This window comes from Catharus ustulatus, chromosome 15 (assembly GCF_009819885.2).
Source record: "Catharus ustulatus isolate bCatUst1 chromosome 15, bCatUst1.pri.v2, whole genome shotgun sequence".
In the NCBI taxonomy this organism is placed as follows: domain Eukaryota; kingdom Metazoa; phylum Chordata; class Aves; order Passeriformes; family Turdidae; genus Catharus; species Catharus ustulatus.
This window is the reverse complement of record NC_046235.1, coordinates 5,049,850-5,071,518: the sequence shown is the minus strand read 5'-3', so window position 1 is coordinate 5,071,518 and position 21,669 is coordinate 5,049,850. Positions and strand designations below refer to the sequence as shown.

At 38.7% G+C, this 21,669-nt stretch overlaps 1 protein-coding gene across 16 annotated transcripts in view; it reads left to right on the top strand.

Moving 5' to 3' along the window:
* The window catches only part of TENM2 (teneurin transmembrane protein 2), a 619,293-nt gene that overhangs the window by 55,737 nt on the left and 541,887 nt on the right, over positions 1-21,669 (top strand). For all 16 annotated transcript variants that reach the window (XM_033073572.2, XM_033073571.2, XM_033073569.2 and 13 more), the window contains exon 2: positions 7,348-7,451. The gene's annotated coding sequence lies outside the window, so the exon portion shown is untranslated. The remainder of the gene's footprint in view (positions 1-7,347; positions 7,452-21,669) is intronic.

Genomic DNA, 21,669 nt, shown 5'->3' with positions numbered 1-21,669 from the left:
TATCCAGCCCCAATTACACTTGTACTTCAGTGGTGCCTGGTGATGGTGCTGTGAATGGCTGCAGAGTTTCCTTTATCCCCCTGAAGAATGCTTCCCAATGCTTGAAGCTGCTTCAGGTCCTTCCACCGTGATGTCTGGTGCAATGTAGGGAAGACTTGACTTGCTAGGACTTGACTTGCAGGGTGTTTTATGATTCAAGGCTGCAGATCCCTCTTGGGTGTTGCCCAGCTGCTGCTCCCAGCAGCACTAAAGGACTGATAGCGACAGCTCTTCTCCCTGCCCTGCTGATACTCCCTTCGCTTTCTGGTAGCCCCCGCTCCTTCCATCCTCTGGTGAGCTGTATTTGGCCTAATGAGATCATCCACCTTGTCTGTTACCTCTCCTCTACTGATGTTTCCATTTCAACCCTCTCTCTTGCTATTTGGTTCTGGTTACCATGATGCCCATCTCTAGAAGCTTTACAGTAGTTCTGGAAGTTCTGGCATTTTCACTGTAAGTTTTATTGTTTTCTATGTTTTATTTTATCCTTCTTATTTGGAAACTCTCAGTGTAAAGTAATGACTGTTAAATACAGTTGTATTTATTTTCATGCTTACAAATGGAGCTCCTGATTAATTTTTTCAGGTTATTGTCTACTTGGCTGTTTGTTTCTATCATGTCTTTGAATCCCCTGGACTCAGTGGGGGCTCTGCAAGTTGTGATGTTTATGTGTGCGTGGATACAAAGACTTTGCCCCTTTCAGTAATTGCTGAGGTTTATGCTGTGGTCTGTACTCTGCTGAGACATTGATTAATGTTTTGGTTAGCTGAGCTACTTAAAAAGAAAATCTAAACCAAAACTCAGTATCAAGAGAGAGTGCTTTCTCCTTGGTTGTACAGCTTGGGCCCTTACTGGGTCACGAGCTGTGGTGGGCACAGCCCAGGATGTTCTGTGTTCTCCTGCCCAATGCCAGAGTGCCTTTCATGCATCTCACTGAGACATTTTCCTTCCTCCTTCCAACACTTTTTTTTCCCTCTTGAGAAATGAATGAATTCTTCATTGTTGACCTCTTCTTTACTCTCCAAATTATTGATGGATGTTTCCTGTTTACACAATGCTTTTTCAGTCCTTTGTTTTGTTAGTAAACAAGAGGTATTATTTGTAGGTGTTAAATACACACTATACCTGTCCTGGAAAAGAAAAAACAAACAAATTTCCCTTCAGATATAGATAGATAGATAGATAGAGAGATAGACAGATAGACAGACAGATATACAAAAACATAGGAAAATATTGAGTTTAGTCATTTCTCCTTTAGAGATTTTTGTGCCTTTTTCTTGAAGGTTCTTTGTCTTGCAGTTTTAGGAACTTCTGAAACCCTTGAACAGGACAGAGTGTTTGAAGTTTGTTATCCAGGGGTTGTAATCTATCTAAAGCTCTGGTTTGTAACTAGATACAGGCTATGGATGAACGACCCAGCAGTGGTGGTAAACGATGCAGTTTTTCACTGAGCACAATTTTGCTTTGTTAGTGTCAGCTGTCCTGATTTTTTGGTGCAAAGGCTTCTTCCTACAGCTGCTGCTTGTTAACCACCAGCTTTTACTGTTATTCCATTGTAGCATCTTTAATTTCTTTGTGAAATTTCTTTGGATGACCATGGTTCTTCCCTTCAGCTTCTGCATTCTTTCCTCCTGGTCCTAGGGGATACAAATTTCAGTGGATATGTCAGACTGGTATATTTTTTGTTTTTACTGCTCTTCTTTTTATTTGAATTAAGGTTACTGTGTCTCTGACGATGTTGCAAAGTTACTTCAGTGGTATATTGGGGTTTTTATTCTGTTGTGATTCAGCTGTGATTTTTGCTCTCTGCCTCTTGAAAGCAGTGCTATTAGATGTTTGCCATGATCTTTTTTTTTTCTGTTGCTATCATTCCCATTCTTACTGACTTTATCCAGAATTTTTCTTGAAAATATGAAGTGTTGTCTTCAACTGTTATTAGTATTTATTAGAGAAATGATGCTGTTTTTAAGCTATTTGGAAATATGTCAGTTATTAAGTACAAAATGTACATACTTGAGAAATCTATAATGTCTTCCTTTCTGTAATTGCCTTTTTTTTTGTTCTACAGCTGTAATATATTGAAAAAAACTTATGTTTATAATTTCTATAATTTCATGGCTGTTAAAAGCTTTATTATTATTATTTTTCATTACCCAGAATTCAGTTAATTTCCATTTACTAATTTACTACTCTCTCTCATATCTTTTGCTGGCTAATAGGAAGAAGAAATATTTTCTCTTTCAAGTTTGGCCTACAGCTCATAAACCCAATTTCCATTATATATATACTGATGTCAAGAAAAACATATTTTGAAAATTTTACTTCTATTTGTTGAGGATAATGTTATGATCAATATAATTTGAAGTAATTGGCACTTGTGTTAAATATCAACTGGATAGAAATTGTACATATTCCCTGATTTTTTTGGAATGTTCAGAATTATATAAATCATTCGTTTATATAAGTTTCTGGAGGATAATAACTCTGTACTTTGAATATAAAGTATGTATACTGCATACAAAGAGAGTTGACATCAAAGTACTACATTTGGGTTTTGAATACTGTGTACCGTTTTTCTTGCAAGTCATCTCTCTGCAAGCATCTTTCTGTCTTTATTGGAGCACTGGCTACATTCCGACGTAATTATTCAAGTTGCCGAAGAAAAAGAGGGGTGTGTGAGGGCGGAGGAGTGAGAAAAGTCAAGGGTTTGATAGCCAAAACTCAGATCTTTAAATTTGAATTTGTCCTGTCCTTTGGGTGAAGTTGCATGATGATATACAGTAATTTCACGACTATAAGGCGCACCTTTTTTGACTAAAATTTTGATCGAAACTCAGAAGTGAGCCTTATTATCCGGTGTGCCTTATATATGGACTAAGTTCGGAAATTTTCCAACCCGGAAGGGTGAGCCGCGGGAGCTGAGCCACGGCAGTCGTGGGAGCCGAGCCGTGAGCCAAGCCGCGCCAGCCAGCGCTGGGGGCAGGTGGAAGTGCCGGGGAACATGGTACAGGGAGGGTGCCTGGGGTTGTGTTTAAAGGCTACGCCAATCTGTGAAAAATGTTTGCAGATTGAGTACCTGCCTGTAAACCCTGCGATCACGCAATTCCATTACTAATTCGTTATTTTGTTGCTTGTGGATCCTTGCTGAAAAAAAAAAGTGCGCCTTATAGTCCGGTGCGCCTTATATATGGACAGAGTTCAGAAATTTGCTGAAACCCGGAAGTGCGCCTTATAATCTGGTGCGCCTTATAGTTGTGAAATTACTGTAATTTCTTCAGATCAAGTGCAGTCTCAGAACATATCAGCCTTGGGAAGCCATGTTAGGGTGGTGTTTGTAAGATCAGTGCTGTGCATTTGGCTTGAGTTTTTTCCTGCTGAGGTGAAGTTCTTGGCACAGGTTGTTTGGGAGGGAGACAGTATAATGCAAATGGTTTGTGTTGTCTTGCACTACAGTTGTGCCATCAGCTGTCAGCACCTGCTCAGGACATTCCTGTGTGTGTTCCCACCCTGCCCCATGTGCTGGCACTCCTCATGTGGCAATACACCAAGCCAGTGTGGGGAACTGATGCAGGCTAAAACCGTGTCAGGAGGAGACAAAAGAAACAGGAATGTTTTGGTGAGGCTCTCTGAGTAACCCATCAGCTCGTGTGCTGCCTCAGAGCCAGGTGTTGCACAGCTGGTTGCTGAGGTAAGGAGCAAGTTGCTGGTGGGAGCAGTGCTGCCTCTCCAGCCCCAACACAAAGCTGGTGACTGCTGCTGCTGCGCTCCTGTGGCTGCAGCCTTGAGGAGGGAGGAGAACTGGAATTGCTGTCTCCCACACCTGCCTGCATGGTGACAGGTTTCTGCATTGGCATGACCAGTAAATGTGTACTTGTCCCTTATTTACTGGGTACTTAAAAATGCTTATCACTCTGAGCTTACAGCTGAAGGAACCCAGACCTGTCCTGCAGCATGCAAAGTCCTGGGTAGTGCCAAATGCAAGGAAAATTGGGCACGTGGTATTCATAGACACTTCTTCCGTCTTCTCGTGCCAAGATCTCAGCCAATTAAAGCAGAGTCATGTCCTCTGGGGGGTGGTGAGCATGGAGGGGTTGGTGCTGAGCAGCAGCAGGGTGAGTCGGGGAGGCTGCCTGGCCTGGGGCCAGCAGTATCAAAAATGAGCAGAAAATTGATTTAGTGAAGCTTTGAGTACCTTCTGCTAAATGATCTATTGACTAAAAAAAAGGGATTAAAATTAAAAATACTACTAATAAAACACAATGTAGAGTATGTACCGACCAGAACAAATTGTCTGTGTTATGTAGATTTTGCTGTTCCCTGGCTTTTAGATGCTTGCAGCTGTGATATTTCATTTCTATCATTACAGTGTGTGTAATCTATAACCTTCATCTAAGAAACACGACTCATTAATTTATCATTACCAAGGGCAAGACATGCAACAGCAAGTGTGCCAAATCCTCTCTCAAAGTTTTTAAGTGTCTGACTGCTTGTAGATAGCATCTCGGCAGTCCTGGCAGATTACTCTAAAGGACCAGATCTTGCAGCACGTACAAAATTTATGGGTTTTTATATCAGTTCTTCCAGTGGCACTCCAAGTAATTTGCCACTCTGCCTTCCATTTATTTAACCCTCTTCATACTGCTGCTGCTGCGGCTCCTAGCACTGCTGGGGTAGCTGGGATGTGGATGGCAACAGCGAACTGGGGGTGGCATTGGTGCAGACAGGCAGCCCTGGAGTTTTATTGCTCATGTGTGCCTCACTGGCACTGATGTGGAGAGGTATTATGGAAATGGGCAAACTCTGCTGCAGTGGGGTGGCCACTGTGACTTCTCAGAAACAGTGCACTCCATTTTTATGCTGGTTGTGTAGTACCTGCCAAAATTATTTTTAAAGAATCTGGTATTATTCTAAGAGATGTCTGAAAAGAACAGCTTCATTCCCTTTGGCTTTGCTTCTTTTCTTGCTTGGTTTGGCTTGTTAGTAAATACTGGTCAATGTTTACAAACACTTCTCCCCTGCTCTCCTACAGAAAGCTACTTCAAGGCAAAAAAATATTAGAACTTGTCAGACTGTATTTTCAGTCAGTCTTGGTAACAAGTACTTTATTGGCAACTATGTAATGAAAAGTGAAACCTGTTTTGATTTTAGTTCATTAATTTACTACGGGGATTCATGATGGTTTTTTTTTGTTTGGTTTGTTTGGGTTTTGGTTTTTGTTTTTTTTTTTTTTAAATTGTTACAGCTAGAAAGTTTCATGTTTCTTTGGACCTTCCACATATAAAGAGGACAAAGGCAAAACTGAGAACTGGACTTGTAGCTCTACTGCACTTTTTTACAATGTCATATGCTTTACATCTCCTGTGACTCTGAAAACCTCTGTACTTACTTTAGCCTGATTTCTAAAGTCATTTTTGCAGGATCTTGTCTCTTCCTTATGTGCTGCACCGTGAGAAGAGGTGACTCCAGCAGCACAGTGCGGGCTGGCACTGTGGCTGAGCGTGGGTGACAGGCTGGCAGTGCCTGGGCAGGGGCTGGGCTGGACCTGTCCTCTCCTGGTGAACAGGAACTGTGCCCAGCAGAGGCCTGAGCATGGGCACCAAAGCCAGAAAACTTCTCAGCTATAGTCACAAAGTGGCCATGTGTCCTTCTATCAGCCAGCAGCTCCCTGTGATCAGTTTGAAAAGCCTGGGTGAGGTGGGCTTTGCTGAGGTTTAAAGATGTTTTCTTATGAGGTAGATTTTAGCTCTCACAAATTACTTATTCTTTTTCTTGGTAGCTTATCAGTGTCTGTAAAGCAGCACTGTTCTTATGGATCTTGCTGTTCCAAATCCAGCAGCTCCTGAAACAGTGATACACAAACAGGGGAAGTATAAAAGTATTAACAATTATTAGCAAATACTGTAAATGGCACCGAATTACCAAAGCGGGAGGTGGGTATTAGAAGTGTAATTTGCACTTAGGTTGATAGGATTGCACAAAAGAATGTAAACATAATAGTGAAAATAAGGAGATTATGAAGGTAAAGACTGCATCCCAAACCCTAATTAGTGAGGTTATCTGCATTTCAACTTTCTCATTTGCTCATTAAAAGCACTGGGTTTTTTTTTTTTCACCTTGATTCATATTCTTAGAAAATGTTATGCCAGGATTCTGGCTATAAAGATTTTGCATGATACAAATGTAGTGTGTATCCAATTCTTTGTCTTATTTTAAAAATTGATGCTTTATGGAAACCTGTTGACCTGAAATACAATTATGCCTATTCATTTCCAGGGAGATACACCTCAGCAGTTAAGCAGTGCTAGTACATCAAGCTTCTTTTCTTAACTAAAAATAAGTACCATTAATTTAAATTCAGTGAAAGCCACGGATAAAGCAGTGTTAAATGCTCTCGATGTTAAAAAGAAAGTAGCTTAAAAGTTTCATGCATAACAGTGAAAAGCATTAACCTGTCTTTATAGTTTTTCGTACATACTTACGATGAAACATTTCGCTCTAATATTGATAGTTAACATGTCTGTTCCCCTCTCCAGCCTGTCAGGGTTTTGTATTTTTTTGAGTGGGCTGCCATGAACTATTTGAATTTCTTTGGCAGAACGACCAATCACTTCTTCGCCATTATTTCTTATTGTTCAGTTTCATAATGCAAGGTGAAACATGTTTCTTTCAAAGTCATCTTACGCATTGTTTTGGCTCTGCCTCGATCATTTCATTGACCAGGTGGAAATTGCTGAGGCTATGGACATATTAGGTAATACTTGTTTTTCCAAAAATACTTTTGTAGATAATAGAAATTCTGAAGAAAATGTGAGAATCAACAGGTATTAGAAAGTATTGCATACTGAGATAGAAAATAATAAATTGACAGAGAAAGCAACAAATGGTCTGTGAAGAAGTGACATCTAAGAATATTTTAATTAAAATTTTTGTAATAAAAATGCCCAGTGGAAAAAGTGTCATGATGCTAAAGTTTTGAGAAATGCTGATAAAGATCATCATGTCTTTTTGTTCTTTTGAACTGAGCAGGGAATATTTACTAGTTTAGCAGTGTAAAAATTGAATTACTGAGCAATCTCTGTGCTTGAGTGTCTGCATTTGGTACAGGGAGGAGGGAAAATAGGAGGCATATGGAAAGGGGAATCTAGAAGATTTATTTTTTACACCTGGTATGGTTAGATTGTGGGGTCTTTTTGGTGGTTAAAAACTGTGAGAGATAAATACCAAAACACTCTTAAAGCCTTTCTTACTGTTAGGATTTTACAGATTTGGTTTTTTTTTCTGAAAGTTATGCTTATTTCTTTCTGATAGATCCATCTTGCTTTTCACTGCCCACTGCAGTAAGAACTCTCTCTCACCTGATGAGCTGAAGACTTGACCCCTGAGGACTGAGACTGAGCACTGCCGACCTCCTGGTCAGTGAGTACTCACAACTTGAGTTTTGTGTGCTGTTTTGCTCACAGATGTGTTTATATTGTTGGCCAAAGTGGTTCCATCTATGTTTTAAAAGTGCCTGGGAAGATCTCTGCAGGAAAGTGTTTTTGTAGAGGAAAGCAATTTGTCTCAGCACTTTGCTATAAAGAATCTACTTCAGTCTTTTCCAGCCCAGCTGAATTACTTCACAAGGCCCCACTAAAAGAAATATGCTTTTTCCAGTCTACCTGTATGTTCATTTGTGGGCATTGCTCATCCTGACAAATTCAGGATCAAATGAGGGTGTTAGGAATTTATTGCTCCTGGCGTCAAAATAATTTTTTCTTCACTCAAGTGAGCCTTTTGTTCAGATTCTGAACACAACAAAACTGTCTGTGTGACTGCTGCATACAGTTCTGTATCTGTGTATAGACAATATATACCATGCAGAGAAAAGACAAAGGGAAGAAACTTTCCCATTATCTGTTCTTCTGTGGTGTCTCTAACTGCTGGTCAGAATGCTCACAAGACACCCTACAATTTAATTACTGTTGTACACATGCTCTGGGAATTCAGGTAATTATATAAAGTACCACACTTATCTCAGTGTGTCCAGTAGTGAAAATGGGCTGTCCTGCTTAGGAGTAGCTGAAGAGTACAGGAACATAACCTTCAGCTGATAGATTCCCATCAGAAAAAAAAGCAAAACAAGCCCATGTTTAAAAAAGAATCTGTCTTCTCTTACTGATTTTAATTTTACTGAGTATAATTTTCAGTAAGACACCTGAGAATTCTTACTTGAGTAATTTAATTCAGTGGCAGTATTTAATGAGAAGCTACTTCCAAATTGTGCCTTTTGTAAAGTAAATCTCTCATTTGGAGTTAGTTTAATATAACATTTTAAATTGTTTCACTTGCCTTGAAAAGCGTGGCAGAATAGTGGGGTTTAGATATGGCAAGCACCAAATCATGAGGAAATTCTTTAATTCACACTGAAAAAAATCGACACATTCTTCTGCATTGTTTGCAATGGGTCATTTGGTTGTAATTGCATATTTTCTACTGGAAGATTAATTTCTGACTCCGGGACAACACTTTTTCAGTTTTTAGGCCATTAAGATACGTGCTCCATACTTATAAAGTAAATTACTTGAAGGGCCTGATCTTTAAATTTTAAAATTTTATGTAGTGTAAGAAAATTAAAATGAGAAAAACAAGATAGTTCAGTATAAGGAATCCTTTATACTGAGAAAGAAAATCTGGTGGGATTGTGTTGTTTTTTAAATTTATTTTTATTGTTTTTCAAATCTAAATTTCATTACAGTTTTCTGCCAGTTCTGTATAGTTAGAAATATGAAATAGAGGATTCCTGAAATCTGTTTTGACTATAATAAATGTATCTATCTAGTCCATGTATAAGTTATTTGTATGTACAGTAATTTCACGATTATAAGCTGCAACATTTTGACTAAAATTTTGGTCAGAACCCAAAGTGTGCCTTATAATCAGGTGCAGCTTATAATCGTGAAATTGCTTTACTCCGTATATGTTCCTGTATTGAAGGGATCTTCATAGCCCATCTTTAAGTAGCTAAAGAACAGATTGACAAGTACTTCCCACACCAAATTCCAGGAGAGTAAACATAAAGTGATAAAAAATATTGGTCCAGAAGCTCTCACTTTTGCTCTGTATCTCAACAGCAGTTTGTCAGGGAAAGGTTGCAGAAGTAGGACCTTGGTGAAAATTTCAAAACACCTAAAAGCTCAAAATCCCCTGCTGTAGTCTTGGCTTTTTGTTTTTTTTTTTGCTGTCTGTTTTTTAAAATAACACCAAGTGATCTCCCAGGGTCAGACAGCAAGTCAGTAACAAAACTGAATGTGAAACCAAATTCATAATTGCCTGCAGTAATGGAGGTTGAGAATGTGCCTGCTTAAACTTTCAAAATGGCTAGATCCCGTACGTTACTTACTTTCATTAATCTGCAAAATATTGAGACTGGAGAGGATTTTCAGGTACTGAAGAAAAACTTTTCTTATTGTTCCCCATCTTACGTCTGGGGGAGTTTGCTCTGGTTTTGATTTGGGTTGAGATACAGTCTGGAACAAGGAGCTCAGTGGTGTTTGTGAGGAGCAGAGCTTTCCCTCCCTGGCAATGAAATATTTCCTGTAGAGGATCTCCAGCAACTCTTCCAGCTGAGAGAGGGCTCCTCACAGAGCCCCAGGACAGGGGAAGAACACAAACACCACAAGTGGGGTACATCATGCTTTGGGGTTTCATTTTGGGGCTTTAGGGTTTTGGGAGATGTCTGTCTTTATGTGCCATGGGAGTTTTCTTTAGCTGCAGATTTGGGGTTGGGAATTTGCCTTGGGTTCTGTCCCAGATGCTGGTGACATCACTTGTTTTCAGCCTGTTCTAGGTTCTGGTGTTGTCAACTTTGCATTTTTGAGCTGGTACTGTCTGTTCTTTATTTCGCGCCTAAACTTGTGTTCCTGTGGATTTCCTGGTGTGATAAGGAAGTGTTGGTAACTTCCCAGTTAATTGGTTTTTGTAAGGTTTGCCCAACCCTTCAGTACTGCCTGTTTCTGTCTTTTGTTCTTTATGAATCTGTCAAAAACTCACTGTCAATTCCCAAACAACTATCAAGACTCATTTCCCTCCATTGTGCCCTTTTCCAGCATCCTCTGTGTTCTTGAGAGGCAATGGCTGTGACATCAATTTTTCCCATGTTTGTTAGGTTCACTTTTTTGAAAAAAAATCTGCTTTCTTTTCAACAAAGGCAGCTATCATCCCCTCATGGTGGATCAAGGCCTTTAGAAAGCAAGTACCTTAGAGGAAAAAGAAGTTTAACTTCTTGAACAATACCCTTCAGGACTTATCCTCAAGGGAGGACACTGTTTCTCAGCTTTATGTGTCTTGACAGGAAATTTTCGTCTTCTGAGGGAGTTGGAAGAAAACAGCCTCTTCATCACTGCCAGCTTCTGTGCTCTTCTTAGTTCTGGGTCTGGAAGATGCAAATTTTTTGGCATTTTTAATGTTGCCACTCTGAAAAAAAGAGCATATTCTGTATGGTTTGGAAACCTGTAAACTTCCATTGGTATGAATAGTCAAAACTACCTGTGCAAATTGCTGAAGAAACCCTCTTGTACTGTCAGACTTGGATGCCTCTGCCCATGGTGGGTTTATTCGTTTACAACGATTTTGAAAAGGAGCAAAAGCTAGCAATTGCATTTTTAAGTATTTGTACCTTTTATTTCTTAGGCAGCAAACTCACAATCAGAGCTTGATAAGTTAAATATTAGCACTCAGGAATGGAGCCACAAAACCGATGCAACTTCTGCTATTGATTTTTCTTCTGAGTAACTCTTTCGAAATTAGCAAAGGCAGATTACCATCCTGTGTAAGCATCAAACTTACTTAAATTTCTCTAAATTATAAACTAACCAATAAATCAGCATTACTCCAGTGTTGTTGTCCCATTTCTCACCCCATACCTGAAGTGTCTGTCCCAAATAAGAAACAATGCATCAGAAAATTGCTTTAATTTTATTTTTAAATAAATACAGAAAAATTGATACTGTCCTGGAATAACCAGCAATATTAAGCCCGATGAAAGAGCAGGGACATATATGCAATAAAAATAGGTAATTGTAATGTGATAATTACAGAAGTAGAATTAAGGTGTTGCCCATGCTTTTGTAAATTATGCCATATCACCAAGTACCAGGTTTTTTTACATTTCTGCCTTTGTTATGAAGTTCAGTAAGATATTAAAGGGGATAACCACTTTTAGGAGTGGTTTTAAATTTATCAGGATATATGTCTACACATTTGCCTTAGCACTGCAAGTATATTTGTTGGGAGAGAAATTTATTTGGCAGCATTCTTTAAGATACAAAATTTGATATGAGGAGATGAAGAATTGCCATTTCTCAAGTAATGCATGAGCAAATGAGAAATTGAATATTACTTTGGATAAATTCAGGTCTCTGTCAGATGTATGGAAGATGGGAATAACTCAAGCAGAACAGTAAGTCTGGGATAATTAAGAAAATAAATTACTGTATCTTAAAACATTTTAGTGGACCCTAGATATGAGGGTTTAGAATGAAAAGGATGTAGTGGGAAAAACTAATTATATAAAATTACCAAATTATCACTAAAGGTCAAATAAAAATGTACTGGAAATGGTAGCTAGATGTTTAAAGTCCTGTTGTTTGGTTTGGTTTTGGGGTTTTTTTGCCTGACTGCTATGTAGCATACAAAGTTGAGAGCCAATAAATAGATGCTGAAAATATTTGTTGTTTTATGAGAATTCTCTTGGAGTAAGGTACAAATTTTATTAACAATAATCTGCATTCTGTACCGTGACATTGTATAATTCATATATTCTTCAAATATTTCAGTGGGATGTGAGATTTTGTGTGAAAAAGGACATTGTCTAATTCATATATTTTTCATAAACTCGAGTGGAATATGAACCTCTATGTGAAAAGGGCTCTGTGGGAAAAAATATTTGAGCTTTGACCTTTAATTTTTCTAACTGAGGGCAAATTTTAATATGTATCATAGTTTTAAAAAGAAAACTCATCTTTTACCTTCTGTGGGAATACAGGACTGTGTGTGAAAGGGTAGGAGAAAATGCTGTAGGTATTTAGGCTGGCCTTAGAGTGGCAGCTTGAGGGAAATGTTAGGATAATATCTGAATGCTTCTTACAGTGAGACTGAAGGGGACAGGTCTTGTCTGGAAACTCCAGAAATGTCATTCTGTACATTCTGGAGCTGTCCAAAGAAAGCAGTTACAGCTCTTGACAGATTGTTCTGTACAAAATAGTCAGTGTAACCTGCCACAAGCACTGATTAGGGGTATCTAAAATGAAGGAAAATGTAAAATCCTGTCTGTGGTGCAGTAATCTGCCATTTATTTATGGTTTTATCCCTTTCTTCCTGTACTGAAAATACTGGCAATTTTAGATTTTTGTCCAACTGATTCTGAAGTCTTCCTGGAAACTTGGGATTTCAAAAGAAGTTCTGTGTTTGAGAATGGTGTAGCCCTTCCTGTTTGATGATGAATCCTGGGCTATACTATTTCAAAGCTACCTTGTGAAAAGGGAAAGGTTCTCAGTCAGCATCTGTCCTGGAAGAAACCCTCTCTCTGTAATTACTTCTTGTCTGGAATTTGAGGCAGTGTGACTGTGTAGGTGTCTGATAAATGTTTTTGGTGGAATAGAGTACACATAGGAGGAATGAGTGGATAAAACTGAATTTCAGTTCCATTCATTCCAGACCAGGCTTGTGCCTTTGCGTTCATGAACAGCTTATTTTTGTGTATTTAATGAAAAAGAAAAAAAAAACAGATATTATTATGAGAAGAGAATATTGGTAAATAGATGTTTTCTTTCAGGTTTTTCCTTTGCTTTTTATTGGACTGTTTGTGTTTCTAGAAGTAGCAGGTACGAATAAAAAATACAGTTGCAAAATACAGTGCAATTGTGAATCAGCCTGAAATTAAATCACCAGTTAACTTCTAGTGAGCAACCTGTATCTGCTTGATTGGATGTTCAAAAATCAGGTGTGATAGAAAACAGATGAAGTAGATAAAAACTAAACTTCCATCACAGTGAGAATCAAAATGTTCAGCATTCGCAGACGTTGTTGTAGGGGGAAGCACCACCCCATCAGTGCTGAGGCTGGGACATGAATCAGGGACAGAGAGCCTGAAGAACGGCTCAGGGCATCCTGGAGATGGCTGGCACGGGCTGCAGGAAGGGAGAGACAGTGAACAGGACACCTTGCAGGAATAAATCAGTTTTGCACATTAGGGGGACCTCCAAGGGTGCTAACGATGCGCTAGAGGAACATGGCAGTAGGGCTTGGGAGAGCCCCAGGGCTGTGCTGCACTGCAGCCCTCTGCCATTCCAGGAGGTCTGTGAGCCAAGGTTATCCTTAACACAAGCATTTTTTGTTCTACACTCTTATTCTGCCTTTGAACATGAACCTGTTTGCAGGGAAGGTTGTGGTTTGCTAACTTCTTCAAGCAATTATTTACTCTCAGTGTCACTGGGCCTTCTACAAGTTTATATTTACATAAATATGTCTCACAGTGTTGGCACCTTGACCTGAAATGTGAAAACAGCATTATTACTATTGCCTTATGTGATCTACTAGAGAAAACCAAAATATACCTAAGGATGAGTTTAATCAAATTAATTTAGAAATATAAACGCAATATTAACTGGATTTTTATTTGATTTTACCTTGCACCTGCCCACCTATTTTACTGGCAGATGAGTCTAACCTTACCTTTTTGAGTATGTGCAGCAAAAGCAGTTTTGCTTCATGCAGATCCTTACTGACCCAGCTTTTTATACCCTCTGGCAATCTGCTCTGTGCTTGTACAACACCAGGTTAATTACAGCCCTGTGAACAAGTGCATTAAAACAATCTGCCTACTGGTAGAGGGATTTTTTGTTCTTTTGCTTTACAAGACTGCATCTTCTTATTTTTTAATATTAGCTTTGTCACAACTGTCATGTGGCACATTTCACGGACAGTTGAAGTTTCCCTCACTTCTGCAGAAATCCAGCTTATTATGCAGATACTCACTTTTGAGGATGAGCATCTGCAGCTCCTCAAGACACTGAGATGCTGGTGAATATGTCTAGGCATCTTCATTTGTTGTGCTGCGTTGTCCCTGAATAAATATGCAGAATATCTGGCAGCTGAACAGTCATAATGCAAAAAGAGAAACACACTGGTGTTTTGTTATGTGATAACTGGCTGGGCCACTGATTATAAAGCATGTAGTTGAACCCAAATGGAAGGAATTTTTCTCTTTAAAAAATACTCTGAATATTTGTCTTATCTCTTTTTCATTTTTTTTTTTGGTTGATCTCCTTAGCAACAGAAACAGATGTTTCTTTTCTCTTAGTCATTACATTCAAAGAAAGTAGCTGCTTCAAAAGTAAGGGAAGCAATTTCTATGAATTGGGTAGCTATTAATTATTGCCAAGATGTTTAAGGATGATAATAAGACATGCAACAATTGGCTTTTTTCTTTAATTGAAATATGGTTATCTAGTTAACCTGTGCTGGTTAGGTGAGCTATAATCTGTCTACTCTTATAGTGCAGTTCTGTGATAAAGACAAGAGTGAGCTTGAATATTTCTGGTTTATTGAGGAGATACATAGTATCAATGTGCACCTAATGTTTTATTAATTTTTGACTTCAAAGGGAGTCGGTGAAGAGTTTACCTTGGAGACAAAGAACTAAATATGCATGACCTTACAAATATATATTTTTGTGTGTCAATTTACAATATGAAATGGTATAATTAATTTTAAACATGGACTTTGTTTTACAGTGATGCTCTTTTTCAAATTACTGGCTGTTTTTCTCTCGATTTTGATTGTACAATTTTATACTTTTACTTGGGTTTCAAGAGGGTATATGGTTCCATGATCTTCATTTGTATGGGCACAAGTGCCTTCCTAATTCACATAAAATTGGTACATGTAGATGAGATTTAGAGAGAAATGAGCTAGGACTGCAGGATCAGGATATGGACTGGTCCCTGTGAGCCAAGAGAAACAGAGTTACCTCTGGGATTTGCAGAGAAGAACTTTTGCTGCTCACTTAGTCCTGAGTGATCATCATTTAAGATAACTGCATGTGCATGGTCCCACATAGGTGCTTGAAAACCAGTGCAAAATAATGAACCTTCGTTCCTTCTAGTGTTAATCTCATGGAGATTTAGTAGCAGTTTTGAGGGGAAAAAGCAGCAAATTGGGAAGCCTTAGTCTCAACAGGACCTAAACTGGCTGTTCTTTTTTTTTTTGCAAGCACATTCTCCTGCAGCATGCATATACACAGCAGGAAAAAGAAAACAAAACCATGAATTTACTCCAAGAACCAGCAAAACTGAGAGAAGGAAAAGGTGAAGATGATTAGTGCTGTACCACAACCTTTAATCACATTTGTACTGTCTCTGATGCTTTCCTTTTTTTTCATCTCCCTCCAACTCTGAAAATAATAATTCTGATTGAGACTCCTTTTGCCACACAACAGTGGCAAAAATGGTTTTGAAAAGCTTTACCAAAGAGCCATCTGGAGCATGCATGATGGCCAAGAGCACTGAGAATTTCCTCCATGGCAGAGCTGGTGAGCTGGGAGGAGCAGTGAGCAGTAAACCCTGGCTGTAATCCTTTTACCTGGCCAGCACATCAGACAGATGGGCAAGCTGCCCAAATGCTGTTTCCCTGGGAGCTCTAGGGAGCAGGCCATACTGCCCCTTAGGTTTTGCTAAAGCAGCAGTGGAACCATCTGCATTCCAGTTAGATGTGCAGTGTAATCAAAAATATAAATATGAAATGGTCCCTGATTCCTCAGGAGGTGCAGAATCTTTGTGTCTGCTGTATGCTGGAGGTGGGGCTGGTTACCACCGCTCCTCAGGGATGAGAGTGCTGCAGGAGGCAAAGCAGCGTGATTTGGGCAGGGCTGAGTTTCAGGGAAGATGGGCACTGTTGTCTGTTCACCCTGGTGGAACTTTGTATATGGGTGAGTGTGGCTTCCTTTTTGGTCCCTGGTGGTATTTACCAGGACCAGAGAGTGCTAATCCCATTTAGCTATCTCTCAGAAAGCTCACGTTTTGCCAGCAGAGAAAGACCAGAGGCGTTACTTGACGATTTCCACAAGAACCTTTATTTCATGCGAAGGGAGTCAGGCAGGATTCTCGCAGAACAAAGGAGAGACGGCCATATTTATGGGTTCTGGGGGGATTCAAACTACAGCCAATAAAAGTTTATACCAAGAACAGCATCCAATCTAAGTGAAAAGTTCTAAAGGTGAACTGACCAATTACGCAGACTAATTTCTGACCAATTATCCTCCAAAGTGTTATGAGAGTAACCAAATTCTTAAGGAATTTGGCTCAACCTTGGTATCTAGGATACCTTATCTATTATAGCAAGTTCCAGGGGCCAGGGGAAGATGGCTTTGGAGGATTTGTATCATCCACAGGTGAGGAGTAAAGGTGTCTTGTGGGAGGACTCCAGAAGGGAAGGATTTCATCAGCTGTGGCCAGGGACAGTGTTCCAAGAATGACAGGAATTTTTGTTGCAGGCAAGAGTCTTAGAAAAGAACAAAACCTTGGTGTGTAGGCGTGGAGGCAGCCTGCAATGGGTATCTGCTTGTCTGTAGGCAGTCCTTGCCTGGTGCTAGCTGCTAAAGTAACTTAGGTGTTATTCCTACTCAGTGCTGAGTTTACTCAGTTTCTTGTTGGTGAAACAAATATTGGCACTATAAAATAAGAGTAGCTAAATGAACTTACTGCTAGTGTCATCTTCTGTAAGTGAAATTCAAACAGGTATACAAACTCTTTAGTCATGCACTCCACACCAGCCCTTGGTTCATTTTGTTATTGCTGACTCTCTCCTAGTTGAATTCTTGGACTGGGAGGCCTTTTCTGGGGGGCAGGAGACGGTGCAAATTCTTTCATGATAGCTGCAGATAGGGTAGTGAGGAAACCCTTTGCCACTTGGAGAAATAACAGTCATCATTATGGCTCTGTGCAAGATGCCCTGTTCTGTAGCAGTGCCTGAAAGCTGGTGACTACAAAGGGAAAATGACTAAGTTGGTTTGTGATAAGAGCAGAAATTTCACTTCCCTGGTGGCTCCTTACCTGACCATCCAGACATTTCAAATATTTCCCTTGGCACCAGTTGTCTTGATGTTTCCCGGATTTTGGAAAATCATTGCTTACATATTGCTCCTCTTTCTGAATAAATGTGGATCACTCCTACACGGTGTTTTAGAGGAAATTGCAGATTTTCTTTTGTCCTCTCTTTTTGTTTCATCTGTAAGCTGTCTGTTACTGTCCATAGACTGGCTTACTTGCTTAAGAGAGACTTTAAAAGAAATGAATAATTCTCTCACCATTAAAATGGACTAAAAAATAACATGACCTGAAAAAGAAAGGGCTCTCAATGCCTACACAGTTTCATGGACGCTTCAAATGCTCCCATAGCAAATGGGGGCCTTTTTAACCTTCACTCCTTAAAGTAAAGGAGCTCTTCATGAAGTCTGTCCACAAGTTATTTTTAAAGACAGACTTGTCGTGAAGAATACTTTTTTGATATTGAAAGAATGAATTTCATTCAATTTAATGCTAATGACAAATGTCAAGTCAGTATTTTGAATTTTATGTGAGAATGTAGGGGTTAAATATGTACTTTAACAGGACTGAATATTCACAATATTTGTTGAGGGGTTTTTTTTCTGCATGAGAAATATGTGAAGGTAATTTGTTCAATCAATATTCTTGACAGGACTGTTTCATTTGTGGTTTTTGTGTGGTTTGTCAGGGTTTGGGAGAGGATTGTTTTGGTTAGTTTGATCTTAGTCTGATTTTAACAAACAGTTTATTATTAATTAATTGTTAAAATTGGAATTAATTGCCTCAGTTTTGTTTTGTCACAAAGTTAGAACAGGCTTTGATGAAACTGTATAAAGTGTGATGACACTGTACTCCTGGAATAAAAGAAAATATATCAGAAGGAAAGCAATGAGGAGTAATTGTCTTCAAATGTTTGGCAACAACCACTCTAAGGCGTCATAGTTACTTTGAGTTGAGGGTAAATTTTCAATAAAAATATTGCATGCATTAGAATCACAGAACCCAAAATTAGGTACTGACTTTTAAGTTTTTAATTTTACTGTAATGATTATTAATTATAGTGACAGACCCTAATCATCCACGTGTCATCACTGAAGACCAATTTTCTTTATGTATTCCAGGTATACTCTTAAAAATATTACTATTTTAAATAAACTTGTAATAAAAACACCTTTGTAGAACCTACTGTTGTATGGAATTCACTGTGCTCTCTAGAGAGTTGTAGAATCTGTGGAAAAATGCTTTTCATCCACCAAAGGAAATAGAAAATTTGACAACATGCATTTGTCTACAAAATGCGAAGCAATATCTGATGAAATATGCTTTGTCAATAAAATAAATTGCCAAACAAAATGTAATCCTTCCTCAAAATACGTTTAGCCTACACAGTGAAATAAGCCACTTGCACAAAGTGCAATTGGTTGCTTGAATTATTTTGATTTGCTGTCTATCAGAATCTGTAGATAGTGTTTCCTGTCTTTTTTTTTTGTCAGACACTGTATATCAACCTTTTTTTATTACATATAGCTAAAATACATTTAATTTGAAGGTAGACATTAGATAGGACAGCTATATGTATACATATATGTATGGAGTTGGTTATAAATTTAAAGAAAACTTGGGATCTGTGAAAAATAGATGGTTTTGGCTGAAGAGAAATTTATTGCTAAGCTTTTGCATCTCGTGGAAGCAAAAATACATAGTGCTACAGTTGGAAAAGACATTGCAGATCTGGCTCCCTCCCCTTAAGTACAAATATTTTCCCAGTTGTGTCAGGAAGAAAAATAGATAGAAGTGTGTTAATGTTTATCATATGTAACAAAGTAGAAATTACTGTGAATGGATTAGCAGCTCTATAACTGTATAATGCATGTTTATAGCAATGGGTGAATTGGACCACTGGTATTACCTGGACATGGTGCAGTGTTCCAGGAAGTGTTTGCATCCTTCCTTTCTCCTTCCAACCAGGTTGCTTCTGTAGGTAACTTTATTTGAATGGAGTGTGACTGCCTGAATAATGTAATAATTGCTGAGATATTTTTGTATTAATTTGGAGAGTATTATTATTCCTGTCCCTTCAGCTGCATGTTTCTGAGCTAGCATAAGGATAATGCATTATAAAATCCTCATGAGCACGGGACATCAGAAAGGTTTGACAGAAAGCTCACTGGGCAAGCAGCAGACTAATCTATATGTGACATATAGGAGCTGTTTTGCTCTGAACAATTTAATCACTGAAATGAGAGATGAGCCTAAGTACCTGAGGATAACTTGGGTGCTTGGGTAAATGTCAGAGCTGTTGCATTTTCCTCTATTTTAGTGTAAATCAGGATTGTTCACTCTTTCCTCATGTGATTTAATGCCGTAAATCTTTATGGGAGTTGTCTGAAAATTAATAGCTGTTGTAGAAGAAACTATGTAATAGAGCTTTAAATTATGGATTTTAATTATGTATGATTTAATATTTTATTGCATAATTATATATAGCACAACTAATGAAATACCAATTAATAAAAGACGTAGTTATTTTTTAAATGTAGCTGTTGAACATCAATCCATTATTTTTGCTTCAGCTTGGTAGTGCACTAGGGATTACAGTAATTTCACGATTATAAGCCACACTGAGTATAAGCCGCACTTCTGGGTTTCAGCAACTTTTTGGTTTTTTGTCCATATATAAGCCGCACCTGATTAATAGCCGCATGTTACAATACAGAGTGTGATAAAAGGTATCTGTTCTATCACCATCTGTTGAGGGTGGGGACAGTGATCCTTATCTCAATGGCAGATAATCTGCTAATGGGCCATCCATTGAAACCAGGCAGGGCATTGTTCTTTATCTTTTCACAACCCATCCTTCCTCCAGGGAGTCATTTTCTGCTAATGGCCATTGGGTCCCACTGTGGGACTGATAAAATTACTGCATCCCATTGAAAGTTGCTCCAGCCAGGGGGAAGAGCCCAACATTTCTTACCAAGATAAAAACAGAGGTTTTAGGACACTAAGGGAGCCCCTTTCTCCACTGGACTCCAGAGGAAAACCGGATTCCTCCACATCACCACTGGACCTCCAGAGGGAAACTGCACCTTGTACAGGAGCACTGCTCCAACTGAATCACATCTGTCACTGCAGGAGGATGCAGCCACCATGGAATGGGACTGCTGCCAACACCCTGCCTGACGGGGTGTCAGGTTGTACTCTGACTTTGTCAGGGTTTGGAGTTTGTTTCTTTGTAGTACTGTATTTCTATGTTGATTTCCCTAGAAAAGAACTGTTATTCCTAATTTCCGTATTTTTGCCTGAAAGCCCCTTGATTTCCAAATTAGAATAATTTGGAGAGAGGGGGTTTACATTCTCCATTTCAAAGAGAAGTTCCTGCCTTTCTCAGCAGACACCTGTCCTCCAAACTAAAACAGCAACTTTTCGTTCTTTGTCCATATATAAACTGCACCTGATTATAAGCCACACTTTGGGTTTGGACCAAAATTTTAGTCAAAATGGTGCGGCTTATAATTTTGAAATTACTGTAAATACAATTACACTTCCCCCTCATGTATTTAACAGTTTAAATGCCCTGAATAACATTGTTTTATGTGAATTTGGGAAACAGGGGTACTGGCGAAGATTAGGACTGCAAAGTTGGTCTTGAGGCATTTTTAGGTTCTGTGTATGAGCTAGCAAGGTTTATGAATTGGTATTTTCTGCATCACTTCAGCCTAGATTTTGAACTTTTTCACCATGTCTGCTGGCTTTGATGAAAGGCTAAGAGATCTCAGAGATAACTAATTCCCTGCAAGATGGCAGAGAATTTTAAATTGCTTGTATTATGGGAACCTCTCAGAAGAGAGAACAGATTTCAAAATGCCTCAGCTCTAGAAACTGTCCATTAGTGAATGCAGCTGGGAGGGCACCAAAGTCAATCAAACACAGGCAAACACCCGATATATCTGATCAGCAACTGAATTTCATCACTTCCACTGCTCACAGAATTAATAGCTTTTGTTGAGAAATTAGCAATACACAGTTTAATAACAGAAGGTTTAAAAATACATATAGTTTGGGTTTTGTCGGGTTTTTTTGTAGTTTGCGCATCTTGCTTTTTACTAAATTTTCTAGCAATATCTCACTTTATATGACTACATTGAGTCTTCATGAAAAATTAATGTAAATAGTGGGCAAAATTAAGTGAAAATGTGTATGGACCTGATAAAATATGGTGAGGTTGTAGTGTAACTGTAGATAATTCCATATCCAGTCTCTGAGGTAGTCTCTTGCAGACTCTGCTGTATATTTGCCCTTGGATGAAGAAATAAAGTGTCAAATTCTTTCCCATTATATTGAAAGTGATTAGAGATAAACAACATTTGAGTTTAATTAGTTTTAAGGAAGCCTAATAATTGGAAGGCAAAAATGACTGCTATTTCAATTCCAGTGTTCAAAGTGTAAAGAAAATGCTGGAATTTTCTCCAGGTTAACATTGTATTTAAGCACTCTAGTTGTTTCACAAAGAGAAAAGGAAGTGTGTCTGTTAATTTGGGTTTAGTCATAA